This window comes from Mirounga leonina, unplaced genomic scaffold (assembly GCF_011800145.1).
Source record: "Mirounga leonina isolate KUSES-001 unplaced genomic scaffold, KU_Mleo_1.0 Mir_150, whole genome shotgun sequence".
NCBI classification, from domain to species: domain Eukaryota; kingdom Metazoa; phylum Chordata; class Mammalia; order Carnivora; family Phocidae; genus Mirounga; species Mirounga leonina.
Window position 1 is genome coordinate 34713486 of NW_023270374.1, and position 14880 is coordinate 34728365.

General features: G+C 40.5%; 1 long non-coding RNA gene across 1 annotated transcript in view; it reads left to right on the plus strand.

Annotated features, from left to right (window-relative positions):
* The window catches only part of LOC118011515, a 28160-nt gene extending 13870 nt beyond the window's left edge, over positions 1–14290 (plus strand). Inside the window, exons 2-3 of the long non-coding RNA XR_004679491.1 lie at positions 21–181; positions 14252–14290. This is a non-coding gene — a long non-coding RNA (uncharacterized LOC118011515). The remainder of the gene's footprint in view (positions 1–20; positions 182–14251) is intronic.
* Positions 14291–14880: the final 590 nt, after the last annotated feature.

Genomic DNA, 14880 nt, shown 5'->3' on the forward strand with positions numbered 1-14880 from the left:
GAACATTTCCATCATTGCAGAAACTTCTGTTGGACAGCCCTGCTCCACAGCACCAGCACACTGCAGTGCTCGCCTGTGTGGGTTTCGGGAGTTTGAGTATAGTGATTAAAGTCACCAAGTTGGAACCAGACTGCCTGCATTTGAATTCTCACTCTGCCATTTACTAGTTGTGTGACTTCAGGTAAGTTCCTTAGCTTCACTGTGCCTCAGTTTCCTTATTTGTAAAGTGATGGTTACGGTGGTACCTAGACTGTGAGGAGTAAAGGATTCAATGTATGTAGAGTGCTAATAACAGTGCCCGGCACATAGTAAACTGTAAGTATTTGCTACCATGATGATGTGATGATGTGATAATGGTGGGGATGGTGAGGATGATGGTGGGGATGACGGTGATGACCAACAAGAGTCAGCTGGGTTTGTTCCCAAACCTGTTCGTGCCAGTTTTACTTGCTCTTCTAATTGCAAAATAACTGTTATGTTGGCTAATGAGATTTGAGAACATAAAGGGAAAAAAAGACATTGTTTTTGTGAAAAATAAGTTTAGTATGTCTGAAAGACCTGATAAAGGACAAAAAGAAAGTTCTTGTGAAATTAGAGATAGAAGAGACCTCTGAAGAAATTGAGGAAAACAATTCATCAAAAGATAGGTTTTTGCCTTCAGACTACTTTACATGGGTGTGGTTCATGCAGGAACTTTAATTACTAGAACTTATTTTCAAAGAAAAAGCCTTAAAAAAGGAAAAAGAAAAGAAAAGGCCATGGGCACCTGGGTGGCTCAGTTGGTTAAGCGACTGCCTTCGGCTCAGGTCATGATCCTGGAGTCCCAGGATCGAATCCCGCATCGGGCTCCCTGCTCGGCAGGGAGTCTGCTTCTCCCTCTGACCCTCCCCCCTCTCCTGCTCTCTCTTTCTCATTCTCTCTCTCAAATAAATAAATAAAATCTTTAAAAAAAAAAAAAAAAGAAAAGAAAAGGCCTTGGTCCCTTATCAAGTATTAGGCAAATGAACATACATTTTTAATGAGTCCTCTCTTTAACTGGCTGTTTCTGGTTTTTGTTTTTTTAATGAATTTTACCATGATTAGTCCTGATCCCATCAGGGAAGAGTGTTTTCTTTTTTAAGTTGTTTTGTAGGGATTACTGTGCATCTGTTGAAATGAGACCAAACCCTACTGTTGGACATTTACATTGTTGCTTGGTTTTTAGTGTTATAGTTGGTCCTCTGGTCAACTTCTTTACAGATAAATCTTCTCTAATCAGTATGTTTTGGTCCCAGCAGTTCAGAGGAATCCTGCCCTTTTCATTGAGAGGCCCGGATTTTAATCTGGAAATGATTAGAATACCATAAAACAGGGCATGTGGGCATTCCAGCCCTAACGTTGCTTTTGGATTTAGCTCCATTTCTTCTCGTGGGCCACTTGCTGATTTTAGGTAATGCTTAATGTTTGATACACCAAAAAGTTTGGACTGTCCCAGAAATTTCAGCATAATGGAATATGTCCTGATGTGACTTCTTTTTCCAATTCACATAGCACTTTGTTTGAACTTTGCTTTTTATGGCATTTCTCATAAATAGTCCTTCTCTGTAATCATTTTTGCATTTGTGTTATATTTGCTATTAAACTCTTAACTTGTTGAGGACAGGAGTCCTTTGTTGGACCTTTATATATCCTAACATAGTGGGCCCCCACTTTGTGTTCATGGAAAGAATGGATGAATCAATGTCGCTTTCTTCTATTATGACATAGCCATCTTCCATAACACTGCCTTCGAATTCCTTGTTAGTGGAGGCTAGTCTTCTAGACTCTTTAATAGGTTAGATTCCACATTAGAGCAAAACATGTTAAATGTTTGTAAGGTGATTTTAAAACATGAACAAGGGTAGAATTGTATAAAAAGAAACCCCCATTACCCTCATCTAGCTTCAGTAGTTATCAACATTTTAGAATCAATTTTGATTTGGACAGAGAGAACATGAGGACTCTGAAGGGCCCATTTTGATTTTGTGGGGGAAAGAAGCAGGGCAAGTATGATGGGCAGGGTGGAGAAAAAGGAGGTGATGGCCCAGGACAAACCTGCCCACCTCCCTCCTAGAATTGTTGCAAGGGTTACGTGAGTTCACATATGAACAGTGCAAAGAACAGGGCCCCCCCATACAAGGTGGGTGCCGCTCAGTGCAGCGGCTGCCGCATCATTATTGTTACCACTGCACGGCTTGAGGGAGTGGAGTTTGGTGGCAGAGGCACTTACTAACTTGGTGACCTTGGACATCAGCCTTTCTGAGCTGCAGTTTCTTCGTCTGAAAAATGAGAATGATAGTAACATTTTATATACCACATAAGGCAGTGCAATAAGGCATGTAAATGTGTTCTGGATTAATTAATGTTAGTCACAATTTTTCAGAATGATGTTCTGGCCTGGAGGGACCGTGGTTCTGGAATTTTTGGGAATCAAGCCTATTACTTGTATGGATTCTTGTTCTGAGACTTCACGATATTAACAGGCCCCAGAGTCATTTGACAGCCTAGCAAGTAAATATTATAACACAATAAGCTTTGTTTCCATTTGCAAAATGTTTGTTTCTAAAGCATGAAAACAATTTTGCTTTACATAGCTTGTCCATATAAGCACTAGAAATGAAATACTTATCAACCACGTTAATAAAGGGATAAAAATAGTTTTCCTAAGAAACAGTTTGTTGGGAATTACTGTTGGAAAAATGTTGTGGCAGAATCTGTTTCATCATCTTTGAAATATAAACAGATTTTCATTTGTCTTTATTTTTCTTATAACACTTTGCCCAACTCCTAATTAAAAATAGCTTTCCCAAATTCCTCCAGGATTCCTCTTAAAAAAATCAGTTTTGTTTTTCTTTTAATGAAGTCTAAGTTTGAAACACTTTGCTTTCTCCTTAGTACTGCAAAGAATTCTAGTTATGCAGAACATTCATCCAAATCACATACATATCTGTCTGAGATAAGAATTAGTAAATACTGTGGGAAGAGAAATAGAATATCCCTGGTGGTTATAATACATTTCTGCAGTGTTTGTTTGGATGGGGCTATCAGCTGTCACGTCTCCTGGGCATGAGAGTTACATAAATCCCAGTCCGAAGGTCGGTGTCCTACACTTACATTCTCAGGAAGATTTTCTCTTCTCAAACTACTATTTGACATAGGTTTGACTTTTTAAAAGTTTGATTCTTGTTTTAGTTAGTAAAATTTGGCCTTGTTACCATTTGTGATTTATAGCATCTTGGACTTTTATAAACTACTTCATTCAAACAAACTAAACCCCCATTGTGGACCCACAAATAACAACATAAATAAATACAAAATGCGGTTTTGTCTCAAAAAGAGCAATATCCTAATGCTACTATTTGGCCCCAGTGACATATGACCTCTCTTAGCTTTATTTCTCACAGACTGTTCTATTTAAATGTTTTATTACACAGTTTCTTTTCTTGATGCTTTTTCCTGGGTTTCCAGTATATTTTGTTGATATTGTTTTCGAAAAGATCTAACTCAAATCATCTCTAGTAGTCATCCAGCCAATGTTGTATTAGAAGATAGGCTTCTTCTAATTTATTTTATTTTATTATTAAGATTTCATTTATTTATTTGAGAGAGAGAGAGTGCGTGCACACAACCAGCACGGGGCAGGGAGGGGTAGAGGGAGAGGGAAAAGCAGGCTCCCCACTGAGCAGGGAGCCCAGCATCCAGGACCCTGGGATGATGACCTGATCCAAAGGCAGACGCTTAATCAACGGAGCCACGCAGGCACCCTAGTGCTTCTTCTAATTTAAATCTAATTTAACCTTCTAGATTGGTTCTAGAGATGTTGACAGGAAAAATGTTGGATTTTTAGAATCATGGGAATGCTTACTTCTCTGTGATACATGTTTACATCTCCTTGAGTGAAAAGGAAGTTAGAAATGTACTCCTTGATCTAACTTGTTGATCATTGAAAAATGAAATTTGGAACTAGTTTTAACTTCTGAAGAAATTAGAAGATTTTTATCCCGTTTATGAGGTGTACCTTCACTTTTTTATATACTAGAACTTTAGGATCAATTTTTTTCTTTCATTTCAACATATATTGAGCACCTACTATGTGCTTAGTATTGTGTTGGGTGTTTTACATATATTAGTTCATTTAATTCTCAGAGAAGCACTGGGTAGGTAGATAGGATTTAAATACCCAGGTGCTTAAACTGAAAACCTTCTTCCTTGATCCCTCTTACTGTCCTGTCTACCCCCAGTCCATTTGGCTACATTGCCGTAATAGCAAAATACACACTGCTCCTTCTGCAACCTGTGAGCTGTCAGCAGCATTGGCTGCCTCCTCACAGGTCTCCCTGATTCCCTTTTTTTTTTTAATTTAAATTCAATTAATTAACATATAGTGTATTATTAGTTTCAGAGGTGGAGTTCAGTGATTCATCAGTCTTATATAACACCCAGTGCTCATTACATTATGTGCCCTCCTTAATGTTCATCACCCAGGTATCCCATCCCCTGACCCCCCTGCCCCCCCAGCAACCCTCAGTTTGTTTCCTATGATTAAGAGTCTCTTATTGTTTGTATCCCTCTCTGATTTCATCTTGTTTTATTTTTTCCTCTCTTCCCCTATGCTCCTCTGTTTTGTTTCTTAAATTCCACATATGAATGAGATCATAAGATAATTGTCTTTCTCTGATTGACTTATTTCGCTTAGCATAATATCCTCCAGTTCCATCCTTGTCATTGCAAATGGCAAGATTTCATTTTTTTTTAAAGATTTTATTTATGTATTTGACAGAGACACAGCGAGAGAGGGAACACAAGCAGGGGGAGTGGGAGAGGGAGAAGCAGGCTTTTCGCTGAGCAGAGAGCCTGATGCGGGGCTCGATCCCAGGACCCTGGGATCATGACCTGGGCCGAAGGTAGACGCTTAACGACTGAGCCACCCACATGCCCCAAGATTTCATTTTTTTTTTGATGGCTGAGTTCTATTCCATTGTGTATATATATATATACCACATCTTCTTTATGCATTCATCTGTCGATGGACATCTGGGCTCTTTCCATAGTTTGGCTATTGTGGGCATTGCTGCTATAAACATTGGGATGCAGGTGCCCCTTCAGATCACTACATTTGTATCTTTGGGGTAAATATCCAGTAGTGCAATTGCTGGGTCGTAGGGTAGCTCTATTTTCAACTTTTTGAGGAACCTCCATACTGTTTTCCAGAGTGGCTGCACCAGCCTGCATTCCCACCAACAGTGTGGGAGGGTTCCCCTTTCTCCACATCCTTGCCAACAACTGTCGTTTCCTGACTTGTTAATTTTAGCCATTCTGACTGGTATGAGGTGGTATCTCACTGTGGTTTTGATTTGTATTTCCCTGATGCCCAGTGATGTTGAGCATTTTTTTCATGTGTCTTTTGGCCATTTGTATGTCTTCTTTGGAGAGATGTCTGTTCATGTCTTCTGCCCATTTCTTGATTGGATTTTTTGTTTGTTGGATGTTGAGTTTGATAAGTTCTTTATAGATTTTGGATACTGTCCCTTTATCTGATAAGACATTTGCAAATATCTTCTCCCATTCTGTTGGTCTTTTGGTTTTGTCAACTGTTTCCTTTGCTGTGCAAAAGCTTTTTATCCTGATGAAGTCCCAATAGTTCGTTTTTGCCTTTTTTCCCCTTGCCTTTGGAGATGTTTCTAGGAAGAAGTTGCTGTGGCCAATGTCGAAGAGGTTGCTGCCTGTGTTGTCCTCTAGGATTTTGATGGATTCCTGTCTCACATTGAGGTCTTTCATCCATTTTGAGTCTATTTTTGTGTAGGTGTAAGGAAATGGTCCAGTTTCATTCTTCTGCATGTGGCTGTCCAATTTTCCCAACATGATTTATTGAAGAGACTGTCTTTTTTCCATAGGATATTCTTTCCTGCTTTGTTAAAGATTAGTTGACCATAGAGTTGAGGGTCCATTTCTGGGTTTTCTGTTCTGTTCCATTGATCGATGTGTCTGTTTCTGTGCCAGTACCGTACTGTCTTGATGATTACAGCTTTGTAATAGAGTTTGAAGTCGGGAATTATGATGCCACCAGCTTTGCTTTTCTTTTTCAACATTCCTCTGGCTATTCGAGGTCTTTTCTGGTTCCATACAATTTTAGGGTTATTTGTTCCAGCTCTGAAAAATGCTGATGGTATTTTGATAGGAATTGCACTGAATGTGTAAATTGCTTTGGGTAGCATAGACATTTTAACAATATTTGTTCTTCCAGTCCATGAGCATGGAACATTTTTCCGTTTCTTTGTGTCTTCCTCAGTTTCTTTCATGAGTGTTCTGTAGTTATTCTGAGTACAGATCCTTTGCCTCTTTGGTTAGATTTATGCCTAGGTTATCTTATGGTTTTTGGTGCAATTATAAATGGGATTGACTCCTTAATTTCTTTCTTGTCTCATTGTTAGTATATAGAAATGAAACTGATTTCTGTGCATTGATTTCATATCCTACCACTTTGCTGAATTCCTGTATGAGTTCTGGCAATTTTGGGGTGGAGTCTTTTGGGTTTTCCACATAGAGTATCATGTCATCTGCGAAGAGTGAGAGTTTGACTTTTTTGCCGATTTGGATGCCTTTTATTTCTTTTTGTTGTCTGATTGCTGAGGCTAGGACTTCCCTGATTCCCATTTTGACCTTATATAAGATTTATGGCTGTACACCTAAAACTAATAAAATGTTGTACATCGATTATATCTCAATAAGACTGCAAGGGGGAGGGGCACCTGGGTGGCTCAGTCGTTAAGCGTCTGCCTTCGGCTCAGGTCATGATCTCAGGGTCCTGGGATCGAGCCCCACATCAGGCTCCCTGCTTGGCGGGAGACCTGCTTCTTCCTCTCCCACTCCCCCTGCTTGTGTTCCCTCTCTCGCTATGTCTTTATCTGTCAGTTGAATAAATAAAATATTTTTTAAAAAAAAGACTGCAGGGGGGAGTAAGTATAGAGAGAGATGAGAGTCGACGTTAAATGCCCATGATCCAAGGCTTTAGGTAGAACTCTATAGTTGTACTGTCCAGTATGGTACCTGAGATGTGGCTAGTCTGAATTGAGATGTGTTGCATACAATGGATTTCAAAGACGTAGCAGAAGGATAAAGAATATGTTGTTAATAATTTTATATTGATTATGTGTTGAAACGATAAATGTTTTGGAAATACTGGGTTAACTAAAACAGATTAAAATTTTAAATGATTTTATACATATATTAAATATTATGTATGTATATAAATCTCCACATGGCAGCCAGGGTGATTTTTTTTTTAACTAATTGCAGATTCATATGCAGTTGTAAGAAACAATACTGAGATCCCATGTACCCTTTACCTCGTTTCCCTTAGTAATAGATCTTAACTCACATGTCACTTCCTCAAGGCATCCTTGCCTGACCACGCCTGCTCTCCCCACTTTCATTCACCTGTCCTATTACTCTGCTTAATTTTTTTCATAGAATTTGCTAATGTCTGAAATTATCTTATTTATTTGCTTAGTTGCCTTCTGTCCAGTAGAATGTGAGCTAAAGAGAATGGGAATGTTATTTCTGTTCATTGCTTTATCTCCAGTGCCTAGAAAAGGACATGCATATAATAGGCGCTTGATAAATATTTCCAGAATGACGGAACTTTATGGAGGCAGTAACTAAGTTTCTAAGTGATTGAGTAACTTAACTGTGGTCACGCAGCTAATAAATAGTAGAACCATGACTTGAAGCTACAGGCACAAAGACCCTAAAGTAGAGTTGAGTTTGTCCTATTCAAAGAATAGGTAGGACCGTGATGCTGGAGGATAGGCAAGGAGAGGGAGAGTGGTACAGTTTCAGACTAGAGAAATAGTCCAGGCCCAAGTCACTTCAGGCTTTGTATACCGCAATGAGGAGAGTGGATCTCATTCTGAGTACAGTGCTGGAAGGTTCTCACAAGGCAACGCTATGAACAATATGGTCCAGCTTAGCTCATGGGAGTTCTGGGACCAAAGTCCTGGTCTAGAATGAAGCTTTCCTGTTCCTTGCTTTGCCCCCATGTGTATATATTTCTCTTGGAGACCACTTCAGGAAAAGGACTCTGGTCCTGTCACCTTCAGAATATCACCCATTAATCACATTGGTTCTCCCAATAAGGAGTTTGGGCAGAATGATGGATTTGCTGGGAGGGAAAGGAGGATGCAGCTCATGCCAGCCTTTGGATATGTTCAGGGGGAGGCACAGCGTGACACCCAATCAGTGTACCCTGGCCTCTGTAAGTGCAGCTTATGCAGCTTGGAATTCTTTGGGACCACTCTCAGCTTTATGTTAGCACAGAAGATATTGTCAACTGAAGTATTCTGTATGGGGCGAAGCCTTTGGATCCAGTTTTTATCTGACACAGCATTAAGAACAAGGGCAGTTCTTCAGAGAGCAAATGCAGCAGCTGAGATGGAAGAAAAGATTTCCTCCTGCATCTGCTGCAAGGGACCATGAGAAGCCCAAGAAAATACATAGCAAAGAAAGGTGTAGCCCTTGTTCAAAGAGCTTAAAATTGTTTAGAGAGACACCTGCAAATTGAAAGGTAGCTGACACTTCAAAGCGGTCTTATTCTACTTGCCTGGGAGAAGGATTCCAGAAGAGGTCAGCCAAATATGGCTGAGCCTGGTAAGGCTCAGAGAGGAGCTGGTGCTTGGCCAGCGTCCTGAAGGATGAATAAGAATTAGGAGGGAGAAAGGAGGAGAGGTGTTTAGCTGGGATGAGAGAGACCAAGGTCATGAGGCATTCTGAGAAAAGAAGAGCACTAGAGTAGCAGAGGCTAAGGAGGATCCGTCCGGCGGAAGCAGGTTCAAGAAGGGAAAGAGAGGGAAAGGATCTCATTGGAAGGAAACAGTGTGACAGTAACTCTTGGTCAAGAATTTCTACCTTTTTCTGCTTGTGCAGATAACTCAGGATGGAGAGACGGGCAGGTGCGTGGGTGGGTGACTGTTCACTGAGGTATGATTAGAATAGCTATCACTTCAATAGCATCTACTCTGTGCCAGGCTCTGTTCTAAGCAGCTTCCACTTATTAATCTGTTTTATCCTTAAAACAGCTCTGGAAGGCAGTTACTATTATGATCCGCATGTTACAGATGGGGAAACTGAGGCATGGGGAGGGAAAGTAGCCTGCCTAAGGTCACAGAGCTCTAGAGTCTGTGCTCTTAGCCTCTATTATGACCTTTTACTTAATAGGGGCCAGGTGGATTTTTCCCCCCAGCTTTGTATTATGAAACGTTTCAGACATATAGGAAAAAAAATTTTTTTAAGTATAGTGAGCATCTGCATCAAATACGTAGATGAAACAGTGCTAACATTTTGGTGCATATGCTCTATTATATATGTGTGTGTTTCAGTTTTTTACTGAACTATTCGAAGGTATGGTACAGGAATGATAATTCACTCTTGAATACAAAACAGCATCATCTTCCTTTTTATATGGTATTTATATCCTTCCTTTTCTATGTATTCTTGGAAGATACAGGGCCTCTAAAACCATGTGAAAGTACGCTGTTAAAAGTGAAAAGGAGTTAAGTTCTAGGCTCATCATTATAAATAGGTTTTCTGCTTACATGAATGTCTTGGTATTTCCAAGTCAGGCAGGGTAATGGCAATTTTGTTTCTGTAAGACTGCCTCACAGTTTGCTGGACATTTAATGTCCTGGTCCCCACCTACTAAATGCCCATTTGAGTGAGTGGGTAATCAAATACTATGAAACCAAAGATTTCCATTTCCAGAAAGCCCTCTAGGGATTATGCCTGAGAGCATTGACCTAACTGGTCTCCTAATGATGGGGCTGTAGGTTAAATTAAAAGAAAATGTACACTCCCAGAACCCGTACTGTCATGATTCAGTGTTGAAGTAATGAAAGTGGTAGAACTTATCTGTAATGTTTCTTTTGCTGTATTACCACATGTATTCTAGATTTGTATACATATATTCATTTAGTCAGTTATATCCCCTACCACCACGTTTACCACTTTGTTCCAGAAAGGCTGTATGACAGTTCTTGATTTATTTAACCAGTAAGTGTATCTCCTCATGTATTGATCTAAATCAACTAGGAAGTATCTGTAATTCTTGTGCTTTTCTGTATAAAAGGACTTGAAGCAGACTCAGTGCCCACTCAGTTGGCTTTTCCAGCTTTATTTTCCCAGTTTTGCTAGAGATGCTGAAGGATTTATCTCAACTGTATTACTCCCTGGACTCCACCATCTCTTTACTTTTCACTGTTGCCTGTCAAAGTCCCATTTGTCAAGCTTATCTTAAATGCCATCTTATTCATGGATCTTCCTCAGAGCCCTGCATTAGGATATAATCTAAACCTCATAGTACCTTCTTGCTCATGACACTAACCACAGACTGCCTGTGTTACATTTGTGTGTTTCCCTTACCCTCCACATATATTTCAGTAATAATGCCCCAGGCAACTTGTATGTGGCAGGCCTTGTTCAAGGTTCTGGAAATAGAGATGAATCTCCCATAGATGATCCCATTTTCTTCTTTGCTTTCTTGATAATTGGAGTAGCCTCTGATTCCCTTGAGTCCCTTGTGATACATGGTACACTGCTTTGCACATGGTGATGCATATGTATTTCTGAATTGAGTTTGGGATACTGGGAAACAAGCACTTCCAAGTCAGATCTGAGTTAAAATCATGGCACTGCCACTGTGCAACCTGAGTAAATCACTTAACTTCCGAGAACTCCAGGTTTTTGTATCTATAAAACGCTGATAATAGCCATCTTACAGGATTGTTGCAAGTTTAAAGGTGAATGATCTGAAGTGCCAGGCACAGGTTAGCACAAAATAGGTGCTCATTCAGTGGTAATTCTTGTAAGGGAGGCTCAGTCATTCCTTTAGGTCAGTTGAGTGAGCAGTAGAAGTATTTAGGATCTTAATTGTCTTAAAGGAAACGCTTACTTAGTCTTGGGGCTTCTCCAAGAAGAAACAGGCCCTGGAGAAGGTCTGACCAATCGCTGATTAACTGTTCCCTTTTTAGAGTCAGTGATCTGAGTCTCTGTTTTGGAACTACTTATATAATGTATACCACCTGTTATTTGTGTATTTTTAGCAGTGGGAGTCGGGTAATCCTAATCCTGTCTGTAAAAGAGCAAACTGTTTACCAGAAGCAGAGCTTTTTTCTTAACACTGACTCACACTGACTCATCCTTCTCATTTTCCTTCCCACCGCTCATAACAACCTTGCAAGGGAGAGAATTTTTAGGGAAATCAGTTGGGTTACTTTTTTTTTTTTTCTTTTAACTTTCTAAAGTTGGAAGCTTGAAGGTATCACATCATTAATTCCATCTCAGGAAGGGCTACTGCCCTGGAGTGGCCACAATGACCAGGGCCATGTAGCTGAACATCTCACATAAAACCTTGTCTAGACAAACCAATTCTGTTGGCTGAGAGATTAGACAAGTGCCTGAAATGTACATGTTAATTGACTAAACACATGTTGGCACCTTAACTTGCATTCTGTTAAACTTAGAAAATGTCTTCTTCTGAGATAGGAAACCTGAGCAGAATTAGAGCCAGAACTATGATATCTTAACAGTTGGCTTTGAGATGAAAGACACAGAATTCAGGCAGCACATAGTAGTCAGCACAGCGGGGAAAGAAGGGTATAGATCAGGATGACTAATACCCTTGTGCCTTCATTTGATATTCATTAAGTGAATATTTACTGATCATCTGTGATATGGTAGGTGCTAGTGCTGTAACAGTGAATAATAAAGGCATGGAGCCCGCTGTCATGGGCCTTATATTCTAACGTTTTTGTAACGAATGCTACGGTGGTGGAAGTAGAGGATGCTAAGGGAGCAGAGAGGTGCCTTGGCCTGTACATGTGAGCATGTGCTTGTGCTTGAAGGTGAAGGGAGGAAAAGGTACCCAAGCTGAGACTGGCTGAAGTAGGTGTTAACTAGAAGAAAGGGGGTAGGGTGGGGCAGGGATAGCTGATGAGATTCCAGGCAGAAGGAGCTACATGTGTAAGGCCTTGAAGTGGGAAAGAGCTTGCTCATGGAGTAACTGAAATAAGTTCCAGGGTGACCCAAGGACAGTTGAGTGAGGGGGAAGTTTGGCATAAGAAACATTTGGAGAGGGCACCTAGGTGGCTCAGATGGTTAAGCGTCTGCCTTCGGCTCAGGTCATGATCCCAGGGTCCTGGGATCGAGTCCCACATCGGGCTCTCTGCTCCTTGGGAGCCTGCTTCTCCCTCTGCCTCTCTCTCTCTGTCTCTCATGAATAAATAAATAAAATCTTAAAAAAAAAAAAAAAAAAGAAAAGAAACATTTGGAGAAGCTGCAGGGTCCAATCATACAGAACATTGTGGATCAGCTTACTTTTTTTACTTTTGTTAACAATACCCCATTATGAGTAAGGACTTCTATAGCTTGATACCGAGTCAGTGAGAGGAATGGGTTTTGAGCAGGGCCCAGACTTGATTGCTAGCTTAGAACCCTCTGGGTGGCAAGGGCACTAGTAGGATAGGGCTAGAATAGGTGGTTGTCTGCAGATGAGTGGGGAAACCCAGCTTGGGAACGGACCAGGATCTCAGATTTCCTAAGATTTTTTTTTTTTTTTTAAGATTGTATTTATTTATTTGTCAGAGAGAGAGGGAGAGAGCACAAGCACAGGGAGCGGCAGACAGAGGGAGAAGCAGGCTCCCCGCTGAGCAGGGAGCCCGATGTAGGGCTCCATCCCAGGACCCTGGGATCATGATGTGAGCCAAAGGTAGATGCTTAACCAACAGAGCCACCTGGCCACCCCTCCTAAGATTTTTTTTTTTTTAAGATTTTATTTATTTATTTGAGGGAGAGAGAGAGAGAATGAGCAGGGGGAGAGCAGGGGGGAAGGAAGAAGCAGACTCCTTGCTGAGCAGGGAGCCTGATGCAGGGCTCAATCCCAGGACCCATGACCTGAGCCGAAGGCAGACGCTTAACTGACTGAACCACCCAGGCGCCCCTCCTAAGTTGTTTTTAGCAGAGGACAAACCCCTAAGTGCTTTGTAGGATTCGTAATATCTACACAGAGCAAGGAATACTGTTGTTTTTCAAGGTCTTCCTGGAAAGATTCCCAGGCCACCTGCAGTTTGGAGAAAGCCTCCTGAAAGCATGCCTCGCTAGCTACAGAGGCAGTGTTTCTCCCGACTCCACTGATGAAACACAAGAAAATAATCACATTATTGGTGTACTTTTGTTACCTATAGTACATGTGACATTTTCCTTTTTTTTTTTTTTTTTTAAGATTTTATTTGTTTGAGACAGAGAGAGAGAGAAGCACAAGCAGGGTGAGGGGCAGAGGAAAAGGGAGAAGCAGACTCCCTGCTGAGCAAGGGAGCCAGACACAGGACTCGGTCCCAGGACCCTGAGATCATGACCTGAGCCAAAGGCAGACATTTAACTGACTGAGCCACCCAGGTGCCCTGACAGTTTCCTTTTCTAAGAGTAGGGTATTAAAAATATTATTACATTTTTGGGTTTTAGGGATTTACTGAAGCTTATATCATTTAAGTGTTCTATTTCAGTATCTGGATTTTTGACATGGTGCCAGAAATCATTTAATGTGTTATTGTGCTGTTTTTGTTGTTGTTATTCTTAAAGAAAGAAAAGATACTATGTATAGAACTAATTATCCTCAGTTTCTGATCAGGAAATTTTTTTTTTCTGTTAAAAACAAATAAGCAAACATAAAAATGTATTGAGAGATCCAGGTGTATTCTCTACCTCCCTTTTTTTTTCCTTTTAAAAAACTGTGAAGAACAGTGTGTAACAACAGTTTACTGCTGAAACACCCTGAAATATATTTTCAAGAAGTTTGTTCCTCACCAGGTTTTGTTTGTTTCTTCAAAGCTTGACAAGCTCGATAGGTTTTATAGCAGTTTATAAATATTTTTGTATGTATTGGGCTTAACCTAAATTCGTCTAAGTATCCATACTGCGTTGGATCTTTCTGTGTCTAAATTCAGAGATACCATCTTGTTGGTTTGGGGTAGATTACAGAGTAGTTCAGGCCCATGGGGTTTAAGCTCACCCATAGTTCTTTAGTAATATGAGGACTTCCTCTGAAAAGCATCCTGCTCTAACTCGGAAAGTATTTGTGTGTTAATATGTCCACCTGTTTTTTTTGTGTGTGTATATAGATTATTTTGTTTATTCCTCATATTTGTTATTGTTCTTCGTGTTTAAAATTTTATTTTATTTTTTTCAGCTTTATTGCAGCATGATTGACAAATCAAATTGTATGTATTTAAAATACACAACGTGGGCGCCTGTGTGGCTCAGTTGGATAAGCAACTGCCTTCGGCTCAGGTCATGATCCTGGAGTCCCGGCTTGGCGGGGAGCCTGCTTCTCCCTCTGACCCTATCCCCACTCATGCTGTTTTCTCTCTCTCTCTCTCTCTCTCAAATAAATAAATAAATAAAATCTTTAAAAAAATAAAATACACAACGTGATGATTTAACATATGGGTACTTAGTGATTACCACGATCTGGTAAATTAACACATCCATCACCTCAAATAGTTACCTTTGTGTGTGTGTGTGTGTGTGTGTGTGGTAAGAATGCTTAAGGTCTTAGCAAATTTCAAACAGAGTATTATCTTATTTTATTTTTTTAAAGATTTTATTTATTTATTTGACAGAGAGAGAGACAGCGAGAGCAGGAACACAAGCAGGGGGAGCGGGAGAGGGAGAAGCAGGCTTTCCGCCGAGCAGGGAGCCCGATGTGGGGCTCGATCCCAGGACCCTGGGACCATGACCTGAGCCGAAGGCAGACGCTTAACGACTGAGCCACCAGGCGCCCCAAACAGAGTATTATTAACTCTAGTCATCGTGCTA